Here is a 12,159-nt window from a genome sequence, read left to right as displayed (position 1 = left end):
CACGTTCACCTGTTGTTATATTTGTATCTGCCTCTCTCTCCCGTACCCTCCCTCTTCTCCCTTCCACCGCCCGTTATATATACACCTGTCTCTCAGCTAAGCTGGACATTTCCACCATCTTCACCTCCATACCAGGGTCTGGTCCCTGTTCCCCCGTCACCCCAACAACTTCCTGGAAACATGTCTACTCCTGGGCCCCAGCCAGCCCAGGGCCCCGTCTTCTTTGGCCTTGGGTCTGTGACTTCCTTGAGTTCCCAGTCTTGAGGAGGCATTTGGGGAGCCCAGGCCAGTTGTGAAGGATGTCTCTTGATTGTCTGCCTCTCCTCTTGAGTGGGTCCAGAGTGTGCATTTTTGGCAGAGACTGAGGAAGGCAGCTGAGATACTAAAGACACTCCCTTGCTCCATTTCTCATTCTAAAGGGACCCCTGCCCCCCTTATAGTGGGCGAGTCATCTCTGGGTGAGGCCAGGAGACCCTGTGAATACCCTGAGTCATCTGAGGTGGGAATGTGGAGAGAGGGGGCTCTGGGTGCAGCTAGGCCTGGAGGTGGGGGCCCTGTTTGAAGGCGATTTGTCTCCACCCTTTAGGATCCATTGGGGGTGGGGAGAGGCCTGGCTTGGCCCTGAACTCCCATTTGCTGCATTAATTTTCTTTCTTTTTTTTTTAAGTGCCACATCTGCCACATGTGGAAGTTCCCAGGCTAGGGGCTGAATTGGAGCTGTAGCCGCTGGCCTACACCACAGCCACAGCAACACGGGATCCGGGCCACATTTGCGACCTATACCATGGCTCACGGCTATGCCAGATCCTTAACCCACTGAGTGAGGCCAGGGATCGAACCCACATACTTATGGATACTAGTCGGATTTGTTTCTGCTGAGCCACGATGGGAACGCCCTGCCATATTGATATTTTTATTCCCTTAGATTTTATTCCCAAAACTGAAAATGCACAAACTCACCCAGCACCGCTGCCGCACAAACACAAAACCAGGCCCACTCAGAGAGCGGGCCAAGCCTAGCCCCTCGCTGGGTACCCATAGCTCAGGGACAGGGCAGCGGATCCCAGAGCCAGCCCCGGGCACACTCACTCTAGATTCCCACGTTTTGGGTGACTTTTCACACCTCCTACCTGGCTCTGTGTGTAGACCAGGCCATTTCCAGAAATGGGTGTAGGTTTTCCACTGAACCATTTCAGATTTTCAGTTATTTTAATATCAGGAGCAGTTCTGATACCTCACCCTTTCACATGTTTAGAAACTGAAGTTCCAGTGATATATTTGTTTTAGTGTCAAACTTTGCATGTTTGATGTTACATGTATCAAGTATGTAACAAACACTGTTGGAATGAGTTTACCAACATTGTAACTGTTAAACAAAAGGCATAAACATCTTTGTAAGTGACATTCTTTTGTAATTTTTCTCCTATCCATGAGGGATTTTTTTTGGGGGGGGCAGTGCTGGCAATACCATTCTTACAAACTGAGTTGCCCCCTCCCGTTTTTTATGTTAATTTTTTGTTTAAGGAGTGCAAAACTCTACCGATAATGAACAGCAATTTCTTGGAAATCATTTTGCATGGAATCCGGGTGTGTGGGTTGCAGGGCTGATGTGCTCGAGGGCCCCTGTTTGTTCTTTGGCGTGGGTGCCCCACAGCCTGCCTCTCACTGTGTGGGGATCTCTGTTCCTCTGCAGGCCTAGACTCTGGCTGAAATCCCAGAGCGTCCTGTCGTCCCTGGTATGTCTCCCTCAGAGCCGCAGTCCAGAGAACTCACCCTCCCCAACAGGCACCCTGTTCCCGGGGGGGCACAGTCACATTTCCCAGTACAGGCCTGGATAGAAGCTGCCTTTGGAGAAGGTGTTTGCCACTCCCAGCAACTCCCCAGCTCCCCCAGAACTGCTCACACCAGGGCTGGCAGCTGGGGACCAGCAAGAGCGGTCAGAGATCACCCCTGGTAGGGGTCCTGCTGACCTTGAGTTCTGCTGTTTGCACTTCCAGAATTTCATCTATCAGGATTTGACTAGGGCCCCCTTCAGGAGCTGTGTGGCTAGTGGCTGCAGCCTGTGGTGGCGCTGCTGCTGCTGCTGGAGCAGTTCCTGGGCAACCTAATGACAAGGTCCAGCCCAGGGTGGTGGCACAGCATCCAAGGAGCTGCAAGAAGGTGGCCTCCCTGGTGGTGAGGTCACCACCCCCGAGGAGAGCATGGAAGTGGGAGGGAGTCAGCCCTGGAAGGAGTGACGTTGACAGCATGGAGCCCAGACCCCTGCCAGTGGCTGACCTGAGAGAGTTCACCACACCAATGTACAAGGGATACAGAAGTGAGCAGCTCTGAGCTGGTGGGGCAGCTTCTCAGTTAGCAGAGATCTGACCTCCGCTACCCTGCCCAGGAGCATCCCTCTCATGGTTGCCTCTTAGGCCAGGGAGGCTGCTTGGGCTCCTGCCGTCACATCTGTCTTCCAGTTGTAAGGAAGCAGGAAGAAGCAGCCCCTTAAAAACTAAGTACATGTTCTGCATCAGCATGGGATGAAGGGAGCCCTGTGTCCACCACATCTGAGGGCAAGGCCTAGGGACTGATTTCCATGGGGTCACAAGCCTGGGTCCACATCTGCCCCCCATGGGTTTACTGCGTACTTCTTGGGCTTCCACTCTCCCCTTGGGTATAAACAGGAATACTGTCAAGTTCTCCCTTGGGTTTGTCCACAGGTTTGAGCAAGGGCATGTGTCACAGGTAAGTATACGAAGCCTCTCCTGTTTGCTATTACCAGGGGGCTGGCAAGGGCCAGTGAAGACCCAGAACCCAGCAAGACCCAGGCGCCCCCCGAGACGCGTGAGTGAACAGCCAGCCCTTGGGTGTGTGTGGTGGTCTAGGGTCTGCCCTCGGGAGAGGCCAGGACGGAGACTCCGAGCTGGTTCCTGCGGGAGCCCCTGGAAGGCCAGGTCGCGGGGGCCTGGAAGTCCGTACTGTAATTTCTGCTGCTTCTTGTAGGCTCTGGGGAATGTCATGAGTTTGTTGTTGTTGTTTTTTGAAGTATAGTTAATTTACAGTGTTGCGTTAGTTTCAGGTGTACGGCAGGGTAATTCAGTTATGCATATACATGTAAACTCTTTTTCAGATTATTTCCCTTATAGGTTATTACAGAATGTTGAGGGTAGTTGCCTGTAGGTCCTTGTTGGTTATCAGTTTTATGTAGACTAGTGTCTATATGTTAACCTCAAACTCTTAACTTATCCCTCCCCGTCCCTTTCTCCTTCGGTAACTATAAGTTTGTATTCTATGTCTAGGAGGTTTTTTCTTTTGTAAGTAAGTCTTTATATATTTATTTATTTATTTGTTTGTCTTTTTAGGGCCGCACCTGTGGCATATGGAGGTTCCCAGGCTAGGGGTCTAATTGGAGCTGTAGCCTCTGGCCTACACCACAGCCACAGCAACGTGGGATCCAAGCCATGTCTTTGAGCTACACCACAGCTCACAGCAACACCGGATCCTTCACCCACTGAGCAAGGCCAGGGATTGAACCCACAACCTCATGCTTCCTAGTCGGATTCGTTAACCGCTGCGCCACGACGGGACCTCCCAATCTTCTTTATCCATTTCTCTGTTTATGGACAGTTAAGTCGCTTTCATGTCTTGGCTCTTGCAAATACTGCTGCAGTGAGTATTATTTTTAATTGAATTCCTCTTCAGAGACTATGCAGATCATGTGTTTATCACAAACAGTGAAAAGCATCCAGGTATAAGGCGGAAGGTACCCACCTCCCCACTCTCTCGTGCCGTCTGCAGACGGGGCCGGGTGACACGTGCTGGCCCATGCCTTCGTGTCCTTCTGTACGTCTCGCGTGGGTGCCCACGCCTCACCCATAGGCCTGTGCAGTGGGTTGGTGCCTGAGCGCTGGCTGTTTCTCCGGAGCAGCCCCGCACCCACCCAGGCCCTCCAGAGGGTGGCTCCGTTTCCGGTGGGCTCTCCTCCCCACCGCATGACCTTTCACGGGGTCTGCCTTTCCTTGTCCTGGAGTGGGAACTTGCCGTCATCAAGGTTTTGGCCTCTTGCTGTAAATCTGTCGATCTCAGGCATGTGCTCGGGTGTGAGAGGGTCTGTTTGGGCAGGTTGGGTTCCTCAGGACCGTTTGACAAAGGGCATTTCCATGTGGTTTTCCAGAAGTTTCGCAGCATGTATGTACAATGGTGCCCATTTTCCCACCTCTGTGCCCGCACTGTGTGTTGTTGCTTTTTAAGGTTGCCACCAACTTGACGAGTAAAAAAAGTACGTATCTCCTTTGTGGCTTTTTTGAGAATATCTGGGGCCACTGCTGAGCTTGAGCTGCTTCTTGCTTTCTTCTTGGCTGTTCTTCTCTGTCAGCTGAGGACAGATGTGGGGTCAGCAGTGCCCACGAATCTACTGTGACACAATATGCTGGGCCTCCATGACTGGTTTTGGGGTGCTCAGCTGTGAGATCTTGTCTCCTCAGCTTTGCCTGTCCTTCTTTCCAGCCTCTCCTCCTCCAGACCCTGCGCTTCTGGAACAGGGGAGCATCAGGGAGACCAAAGGGGCCAAGCCCACAAAGGCTGATCCGAGGAGTCAGCGGGGGGGGGCCCTTGCCCAGCAGCTGGCAGACCTGTCCTACCCATCCCTCCACCAGCAGTGTGCTGCCAGCTGCCTCAGGGAAGCCCTGGGACGAGGAGTGGGCCTGGGATGAGACTCCAGGGCTGGGCACCCAAGCTGCTGCCTCCCCGGGAAGCCCCTCGACGTGCCTGGCTGGGAATGGGGGCTGGGAGGGGAGGAGCTGTGGTCTCTGAGTTGGGGAGGGGGTCTGACTGGAGCCTTCCTGCCACACCCTGTGGGGTGCTGGCTGGGTGACCCTGACCGCAGACGCCCCCTCAACCTAGTTTGTGGTGACTCTGCAGCCTTCTGTCCCCCTGGCCGTGACTTGTGCACCCCTAGTCCCCTCCGAGGGTGCACTGTGCCTGCCAGCTACAGCCCCCTCCTCACCCTCCCTGCTGTGTCCGACACCCCGAGGCCCGCCTCCCGCCTGCCAGGACTGCTGGCCTCGCCGGCACCCCCCGCAGCCGCCTCTCTGCTCCCACATGCCTTGGGCTTCTGCACCCAGAATCTCATGTTGCCCTTGGCCTCACAGGTGCGTGTCCCTCAAACCTCCTGGGCCTCGTGGCAGTGTTGCCAGAGGGGCACCCACTTTATCCTTTGTGGTCTTCGTTGAGGATGTGTCTGCTTTGCTGTCCTGGTCCCGTTGCCCTGGGTGCCAGCCTGGAGCCCAAGGGGTGTGGCAGGCTGGAGAAGACTTTGGGGTCTAAAACACTGGTTCTCCCCGGGGGGCAGTTTTGCTCCTCCTCCAGGGGATGCTTGGCAATGTCTGGAGCCAGCCCGGGGTGTGCGCCCTGGCATCTCGAGGGAAGAGGCCAGGAGTGAAGTGCAGGGCCCTGCAGGGCCCAGGACAGGAGCCTGAGACTTGGCCTTGCCGGCCCTGCCCCTCACCCAGACGCTCCGTCCTTGGCCACACCTCTTGTTAGATCACCTGCTCCCGGAGCACTTTCCTTCTCTGAGCGCTGGGAGCTAGAGGACCACGTTTCAGGCGGCAGGAGGTGATGGGAAAGCAAGGGGAGCATGTGCGAGACTCTCGGGGGGACGGTCTCGTCTGCCCTGGGGCACCGCCCGGGAGGAGAAAGAGCAGCTGCAGAGGGCTCTGCATCCTCAGGAGGGAACCAAGCCCTCGCCGTGGCCCGTAGGCAGGCAGGCATGTGGGAGCCAGCCCAGGATGGGGCACAGCTGGGGGAGTCCGACTGCCCTTAGTACCAGCCACCCCACACCAAGGCCGCAGCAGAGGGAGGCCCCACATGGATCTCCAGCAGCCGCAGCGACCAGCGAGGCGACAAGGGGAAGGCGCCCGCTAGGCTGGCCACAGTGCAGGGTCCCTGGCCACCCAGGACTCAATGCCCTGTGGGACACCAGTCCACGGCATCAGGAGGGAGGCCCTGGGCACGCGCGTAGACCCTCACACGGGTCTCCCATTCCATGGATCATCTCAGGAGCCACAGCAGGAAGCTGTACGCGAATGGGGGCTGCTGGAAAACCTCGTGTCCGCCTGGCCCTGGCAGAGCACCAGCCGGCCCACGGGAGGACGTCTGCGTGTTCGGGGCCTGGCCCCGCCCTGCTTCCAGTGGGAGGACGTTTGTGCAGGGATGTTTTCCTCGTGCACCGTGAGGCGCAGACACGAGCCCCTCGGAGGGAGGTGCCCCCAGAGAGGGGCAGCTGCCTGCCTGAGATTTCTAAGTACCACGTCAGGCTCCTTCTAAACCCTTGTGTGGCTTCCTGCGGTGTCTGTGTGGACGTGAGTGTGCTGGTTTCCACAAGAGCTCACGTGGCTGAAACACTTTGAACCCAGGAAGGGCCCACGGGAAGCCCTCACCTTGCAGACACAACCGTGGCGCCGCCTACCTGTGAACCCGAGCTGTCAGGGGCGAAAGATGACTTATTCCGAGTGTAGAGTTGCCTCGATGTGTGTGATGCGCCAGCGCTTTCTTGAAGTCAGCCTTGTCTCTGCGCCTCTTGTTCGGGCTGCCCAGGGCCGTTGTTCCAGCAGAAATGTTGCCAGCTGTTTTGCCCTTTTGGAAATAAGTGAAAGTCAAGTTCTCTTCTGAATTCTTGGCATACAGTTTTCTGCTTTAACTCAAGTGTCTTTATAGGTCAGGAGTGGCTCACAAAGACCACAAAAGCACTCCAAGCCTAGTAATGCATTGTTTTCAGCCCATTAGTGAGGCGTGAAGTCGAGTCATTGTGGGCCCCGGCATTACAAAGCCAGGAAGTAGGAGAAACTGGGTCAAAATCCACAATGTAGTAAAGGCAAATAGGGGTTCGTGAAACTTTTCAGCCTTACACCCAATAACGAGAACTGGACGCAATGCAAATGTATTTCTTACTCGTCATGGAGTGCGTGGTGGTGGTTGTGATCAAAACAAGTTGAGAACACCAAGCGAGACTGCTACGATCCATCTGCCTGGGCAAGGGGACCTTAACTCCTTGGGTTACATGATGCCATCTTTTGATTTTTGCATCTCATCTCAGATCACAGCACTGTTTGGTTGCCTGAACAGAAACGTAACTGCTTTCTGTAGGTAGAGGAACTGGTGCCTCTTTCTGTTGCTGTGTTAGAGCAGGTGATCTGTCGTCATGATGCCCAAGTCACAGGGGCTTAAGAGCAAAGGGTTTCTTTCTTCACTCACATCCCAGTCTCATGATAGTTGCTGCCAATTGAGTCTCAGAGAGTTCACACCGTGGCGAGAGGGTGGCTGTGTTCAAAGGGAAAGATAAGACACGTCACGCAAACCTGGCAAGATGCGGATGAATCTCAATGGGGAGAAGATGCTTAAATACCCTCTGTTATGGGAGTTCCCTTCGTGGGGCAGTGGAAACAAATCCGACTAGGAGTCATGAGGTTGTGGGTTCAATTCCTGGCCTCACTCGGTGGGTTAAGGATCCGGCATTGCTGTGAGCTGTGGTGTAGGTTGCAGATGTGGCTCAGATCTGGCATTGCTGTGGCTGTGGTGTAGGCCAGTGGTTGCAGCTCCAATTGGACCCCTAGCCTGGGAACCTCCATATGCCGCAGGTGTGGTCCTAAAAAGACCAAAAAAATACCCTCTGTTATGGACTGAATTGCATGTGGCCCCCTCAGCCCCCAGTTCTTATGTGGAAGCCCTAACCCCTAGTTTATTGATACGGTCTTTAGAGAGATAGTTAAAATTAAACGAGGCCATAAGGATGCGCCCTAATCCTGTGAGACTGGTGTCCTTATAAGAAGAGGAAGAAAGAGATTGCTCTTTCTTTCCAAGAGTGCACAGAGGAAGCCGGGAAGAAAGGTTTCACCAGAGACCATTCCTGACACGCCTGATCTTGGACTTTCAGCCTCCATAGCTGAGAAAATAAGTTTCTCCTTTTGAGGGATTTCCTGTTTTGAGGGATTTTCCAACTAGTATCCATGAGGATGTCGGTTCGATTCCTGGCCTTGCTCAGTGGGTTGGGGATCCAGCATTGCCATGAGCTGTGGTTTAAGTCACAGATGAGGCTCGAATTGCACATTGCTATGGGTGTAGTGTAGGCCGGCAGCTGTAGCTCTGATTCAATCCCTAGCCTGGGAACTTGCATATACTGTGGGTGAGGCACTAAAAAGAAAAAAAAAATTCTCTTGTTGAAGCCATGTCACCTGTTTTGTTGTTATTATAGCAGCCCAGGCAGACTAATACATGCCCCCATCATTATCTGGGTTGATGAGTTTTGTAAATCAGCGTCAACTAGTGCAACTATTTGGAACACAAACTGAACACAAGTAGTTCAATTTCTTAAGAACTTCTTGACATTTGCGTTCTTTGAGCTTTGAATTTCAGGCATGGTGATTTTTCTTAAATAGTTAGTGGGCCGGGGGTTGTGGTGGAGGAGAGAGCTGCATACATTGAGGCAGAAATCCTTTCCGCACCTAGGTGGTATACTCAAAGTAGACTATGCACAGGTGACTAGGATGCTCATTTGTATGGAGTTAAGTTGTTATAATTGTTCCAATTATAGAGGAACAGTGACATAAATTTTGGTAGAGCCATCCAAAGGAATCATAAGGCATAATGGTAATACTGCGTAGCAACATGGAAGAATAATTTCTAAGTGAAATTGTAAGACACGCTGGGTGTGTTCAAATCATAGCAGAGAAAGTATGAAAATGAAAATAGTTTTGTTAGGGTTGGGGAATGATGGCTGCATTTGTTTTTGCTTTTTCTTTTTTTTTTTTTTCTTTTTCTCATCTTAGGGCTGAACTAGCAGCATATGGGAGTTCCCAGGCTAGGGGTCAAGTCAGAGCTACAGCTGCTGGCCTACACCACAGCCATAGCAACTCAGGGTCCAAACTGCATCTGAGACCTACACCACAGCTCACTGCAACACCAGATCCTTAACCCACTGAGTTGGTCAAGGATCAAACATGCATCCTCATGGATACTAATCGGGTTTGTTACCACTGAACCACAATGGAAACTCCCTGTTTTTGCTTTTAAATTCTTTTGAAAATTCTTTATTTACAAGGATTCTGTAATAAAATTCATTTTTACCATTTTGAAAAAAATTGTCCCATAGAAAACAACAACAACAACAAAATACACAAAGGAGGGGAAATCTCTCATGTTCCCAACTCATAGGAACTATTACCTTTGACATCTCAGTATATGTGTATATGTACTTGCAGTAAGTTTTCTGTGTACAAGATTTTGGTATGTATGTGTTTACAGCACATTACAAAATCTGAGAGCATCATTGTAAGTGTGTATGTGTTGTGTCTTGAGTATCTTGAATGAGTGAGTCGTCTGGTGGGTTGTGGGAAGAGACTGGACTTTCTTCACTCAGGCATCTGGCAACACAAGATGGACTGGTGTGTTTCTCATGTGGAAAAAGGCAGGGAAAAGTCAGGACTCAAGCTCTTCCCTCACCCCTGTGAGGCTCCCAGGATAAGAGCTTCTGCACTTGGGGTGAACGGCAGGCTTCTTCAGCGGAACCACTTCAGGAAGCTTGAGCACAGTTCACATTTTACACATCCTGGCCTCTGTTCCTCAAGATGAGGCTCTCAGATCACTTGCTCCACAATTACCCATTGCTTTACCATACAGATTCTGAAACCCACCTCAGTCCCATCAGCAGTTTCTGGTTTAATGCCCTCCACGGCACCCAGTTTTCAATCACAGCAGAGGTGGAGATCTCCCACTGCTCTCGGAAGTGCTGGGCTCGGTTTTCCCCAGGTCTGTGCAGAAGTCCCAGGATGGGGCGGATGGAACCAGGCACCAGTCCAGATTCATTGGGCCTGAAGCTCACACAACTGAGGAGTCCCTCTGGGAGAAGAATTCAAAATTCCTACGATAAAATTAGCCATTGAGCCCTGGAAGGAGGACAAGAAAGTGAAGGACTTTGGAGTTTCAGCAGCTTCATTTAGTTTGTGGCAAATCCATGAAAACCGATTCTCAAAACATAACGTAATCCAGGCCTCTCTCAACCTTTGGGCACCTGAGTTTATAGAATGGACAGTTTCCAGAAATCTAAGTGAAACGACTGCCTCTCCAGCGCATTGGGCTCCAGACAATTAGGTGGTTCTCAGCGAAACTCCCAGTAGGAAGAAGGCTTTCAGGAAGTGTGGGGAAAGGGGCGGAGCTTCTGCAGCAGGAGGTTCCGGTTTCCTATAGTGGAGACTACTGCTCTCAGAGGGAGACTCTGGGACAGACAGATTTAATCTTTCCCAGTTTCTTACCAAGTTTCTTAGTTGTCCACTTCCCTGCACCTTTGGTTGAGAGTTAAGACCCTCCGTACAGACCCACTGCTCCTAATGCCCAAGGTAACCCAGCTTCTCCTGGTAACAAGTGGGAACATCTGGAAGTATCTGTCTCTTTCTGTAGAATAAATCATCAATTTGTATACTTTACCAGGTCTTGGGCAGGGTGATAGAGAAACAGTAGCAAATTCTAAAATCTTTTTAGTAGGTTTGTGTTTTTTTGTAGTGGTGGAGAAAAGCAACTCAAAACTATTTTAGAAGTATTTTAGGATTCAGCAAATTAGGAAGTGTGTTTAGTCCAGAGTATTCTCACTATGGAAGAAGGGACATATATAGGGGACAGTGGAGTTCCTGTTGTGGCAGAGTGGGTTAAAGTATCTGGCTTTGTGCCAGCTGTGGCATAGGTTGCAGCCGCAGCTCGGAATGTGATCTCTGGCCTGGGAGCTTCCATATTAGGTGTGTGTGGCCAAAAGGGAATCACTAAGGCATGAGGGCAAGCCTCTCTGAAAAAGCCGGCAAACCACAAGTGCAGAGGTTCCTGATGTGAGCCCCTCCCATCCCCACCTTCCAATCCACCACACACTTCTGCCCAGTTTTCACCTCATTTCCTATATTCTGACATGATTGATCTTCCCAGCACACGATTTCTTTGGGGACAAGAAGCTACACAAGGATAGAGGCGAAGGGAAACGGAAGAGAACACATGTATTAAAGGGGGGGAGGACAAAAGTCTCTGACCAGAGGACCAAGGCTGTTGAGCTGCCCTGTCCAGTACAGCCACTGGCTGGCTACATGGAGCAGATGAGCATTTGAAATATGGCTACAACAAATTAAAATGTTCTGCAAATGTAAAATACGCATTGGATTTTAAGGATGTAGTGCACAGACAGAAGGCAAAATATCTCATTTGTGATTGTTTATATTAGCATGTTGAAGTGGTAACATTTGGGATATACAGGGGACAATAGTAAATTAGTTTCACCTGTTTCTTCTTTCTATTATTATTATTCTTTTTAGGGCCTCACTCGCGGCATATGGAAGTTCCCAGGCTTGGGGTCGAATCAGATCTACAGCTGCTGACCACAGCCATAGCCATGCCAGATCTGAGCTGTGTCTGCAGCCTACACCTCAGCTCACAGCAACACCAGATACCCAACCCACTGATTGAGGCCAAGGATCGAATCCGCATCCTCATGGATACTAGTCAGATTCATTTCCACTGCACCACAACAGGAGCTCCCTTCTTGCTTTTTAAATGGGACTGTTATATTTAAATTTACCAGTGCGGCTTGTGTTGTTTCTATTGAAGAGTGCTGCTGTGCACTATTTACCAGTTTTATTAAATGGTTATTATTTTTACTTAGTTGTATTATTTATTTTTGGCTGTGACCATGGCATGTAGAAGTTCCTGGGCCAGGGATCGAACCTTCACCACAGCAGTGACAGTATCGTATCCTTAACCCCCTGAATCATCAGAGAATTCCTTAAATGGTTTTATTTTTCTTCTTTTTTTTTTTTCTTCTGTCTTTTCTAGGGCCGCACCCATGGCATATGGAGGTCCCAGGCTAGGGGTCTAATAGGAGCTGTAGTCACTGGCTTACACCACAGTTCACGCCAACGCCGGATCCTTAACCCACTGAGTGAGGCCAGGGATCGAACCTGCAAACTCATGGTTCCTAGTCGGATTCCTTAACCACTGCGTCATGACGGGAACTCCCTCCTTAAGTGGTTTTTAAATGACTGAAGTCAATTCCAAAAAAGAGGAGGCATTCCACCAGCATACTTAGGAACAGTATTAGAGGACTATTTGCAACATTGCTCCACCAAGGGAGAAATTTTAAGTTAACTGGAA

General features: G+C 51.0%; 2 protein-coding genes across 2 annotated transcripts in view; one reads left to right on the top strand and one right to left on the bottom strand.

Annotated features, from left to right (window-relative positions):
• The window catches only part of LOC110261339 (zinc finger protein 444), a 996,914-nt gene that overhangs the window by 362,524 nt on the left and 622,231 nt on the right, over positions 1 to 12,159 (bottom strand). The gene's annotated exons all lie outside the window — the stretch shown is intronic.
• The window catches only part of LOC110261340 (uncharacterized), a 70,924-nt gene that overhangs the window by 10,913 nt on the left and 47,852 nt on the right, over positions 1 to 12,159 (top strand). The window lies entirely within an intron of this gene.

This window comes from Sus scrofa, chromosome 6, assembly GCF_054392235.1.
Source record: "Sus scrofa isolate SSC_HxYL_T2T_F1_AM1 chromosome 6, Sscrofa_HxYL_maternal_Yorkshire_Landrace_v2.0, whole genome shotgun sequence".
NCBI classification, from domain to species: Eukaryota; Metazoa; Chordata; class Mammalia; order Artiodactyla; family Suidae; genus Sus; species Sus scrofa.
The sequence above is the reverse complement of the archived record's forward strand: the minus strand, read 5'-3'. Positions and strand labels throughout refer to the sequence as shown.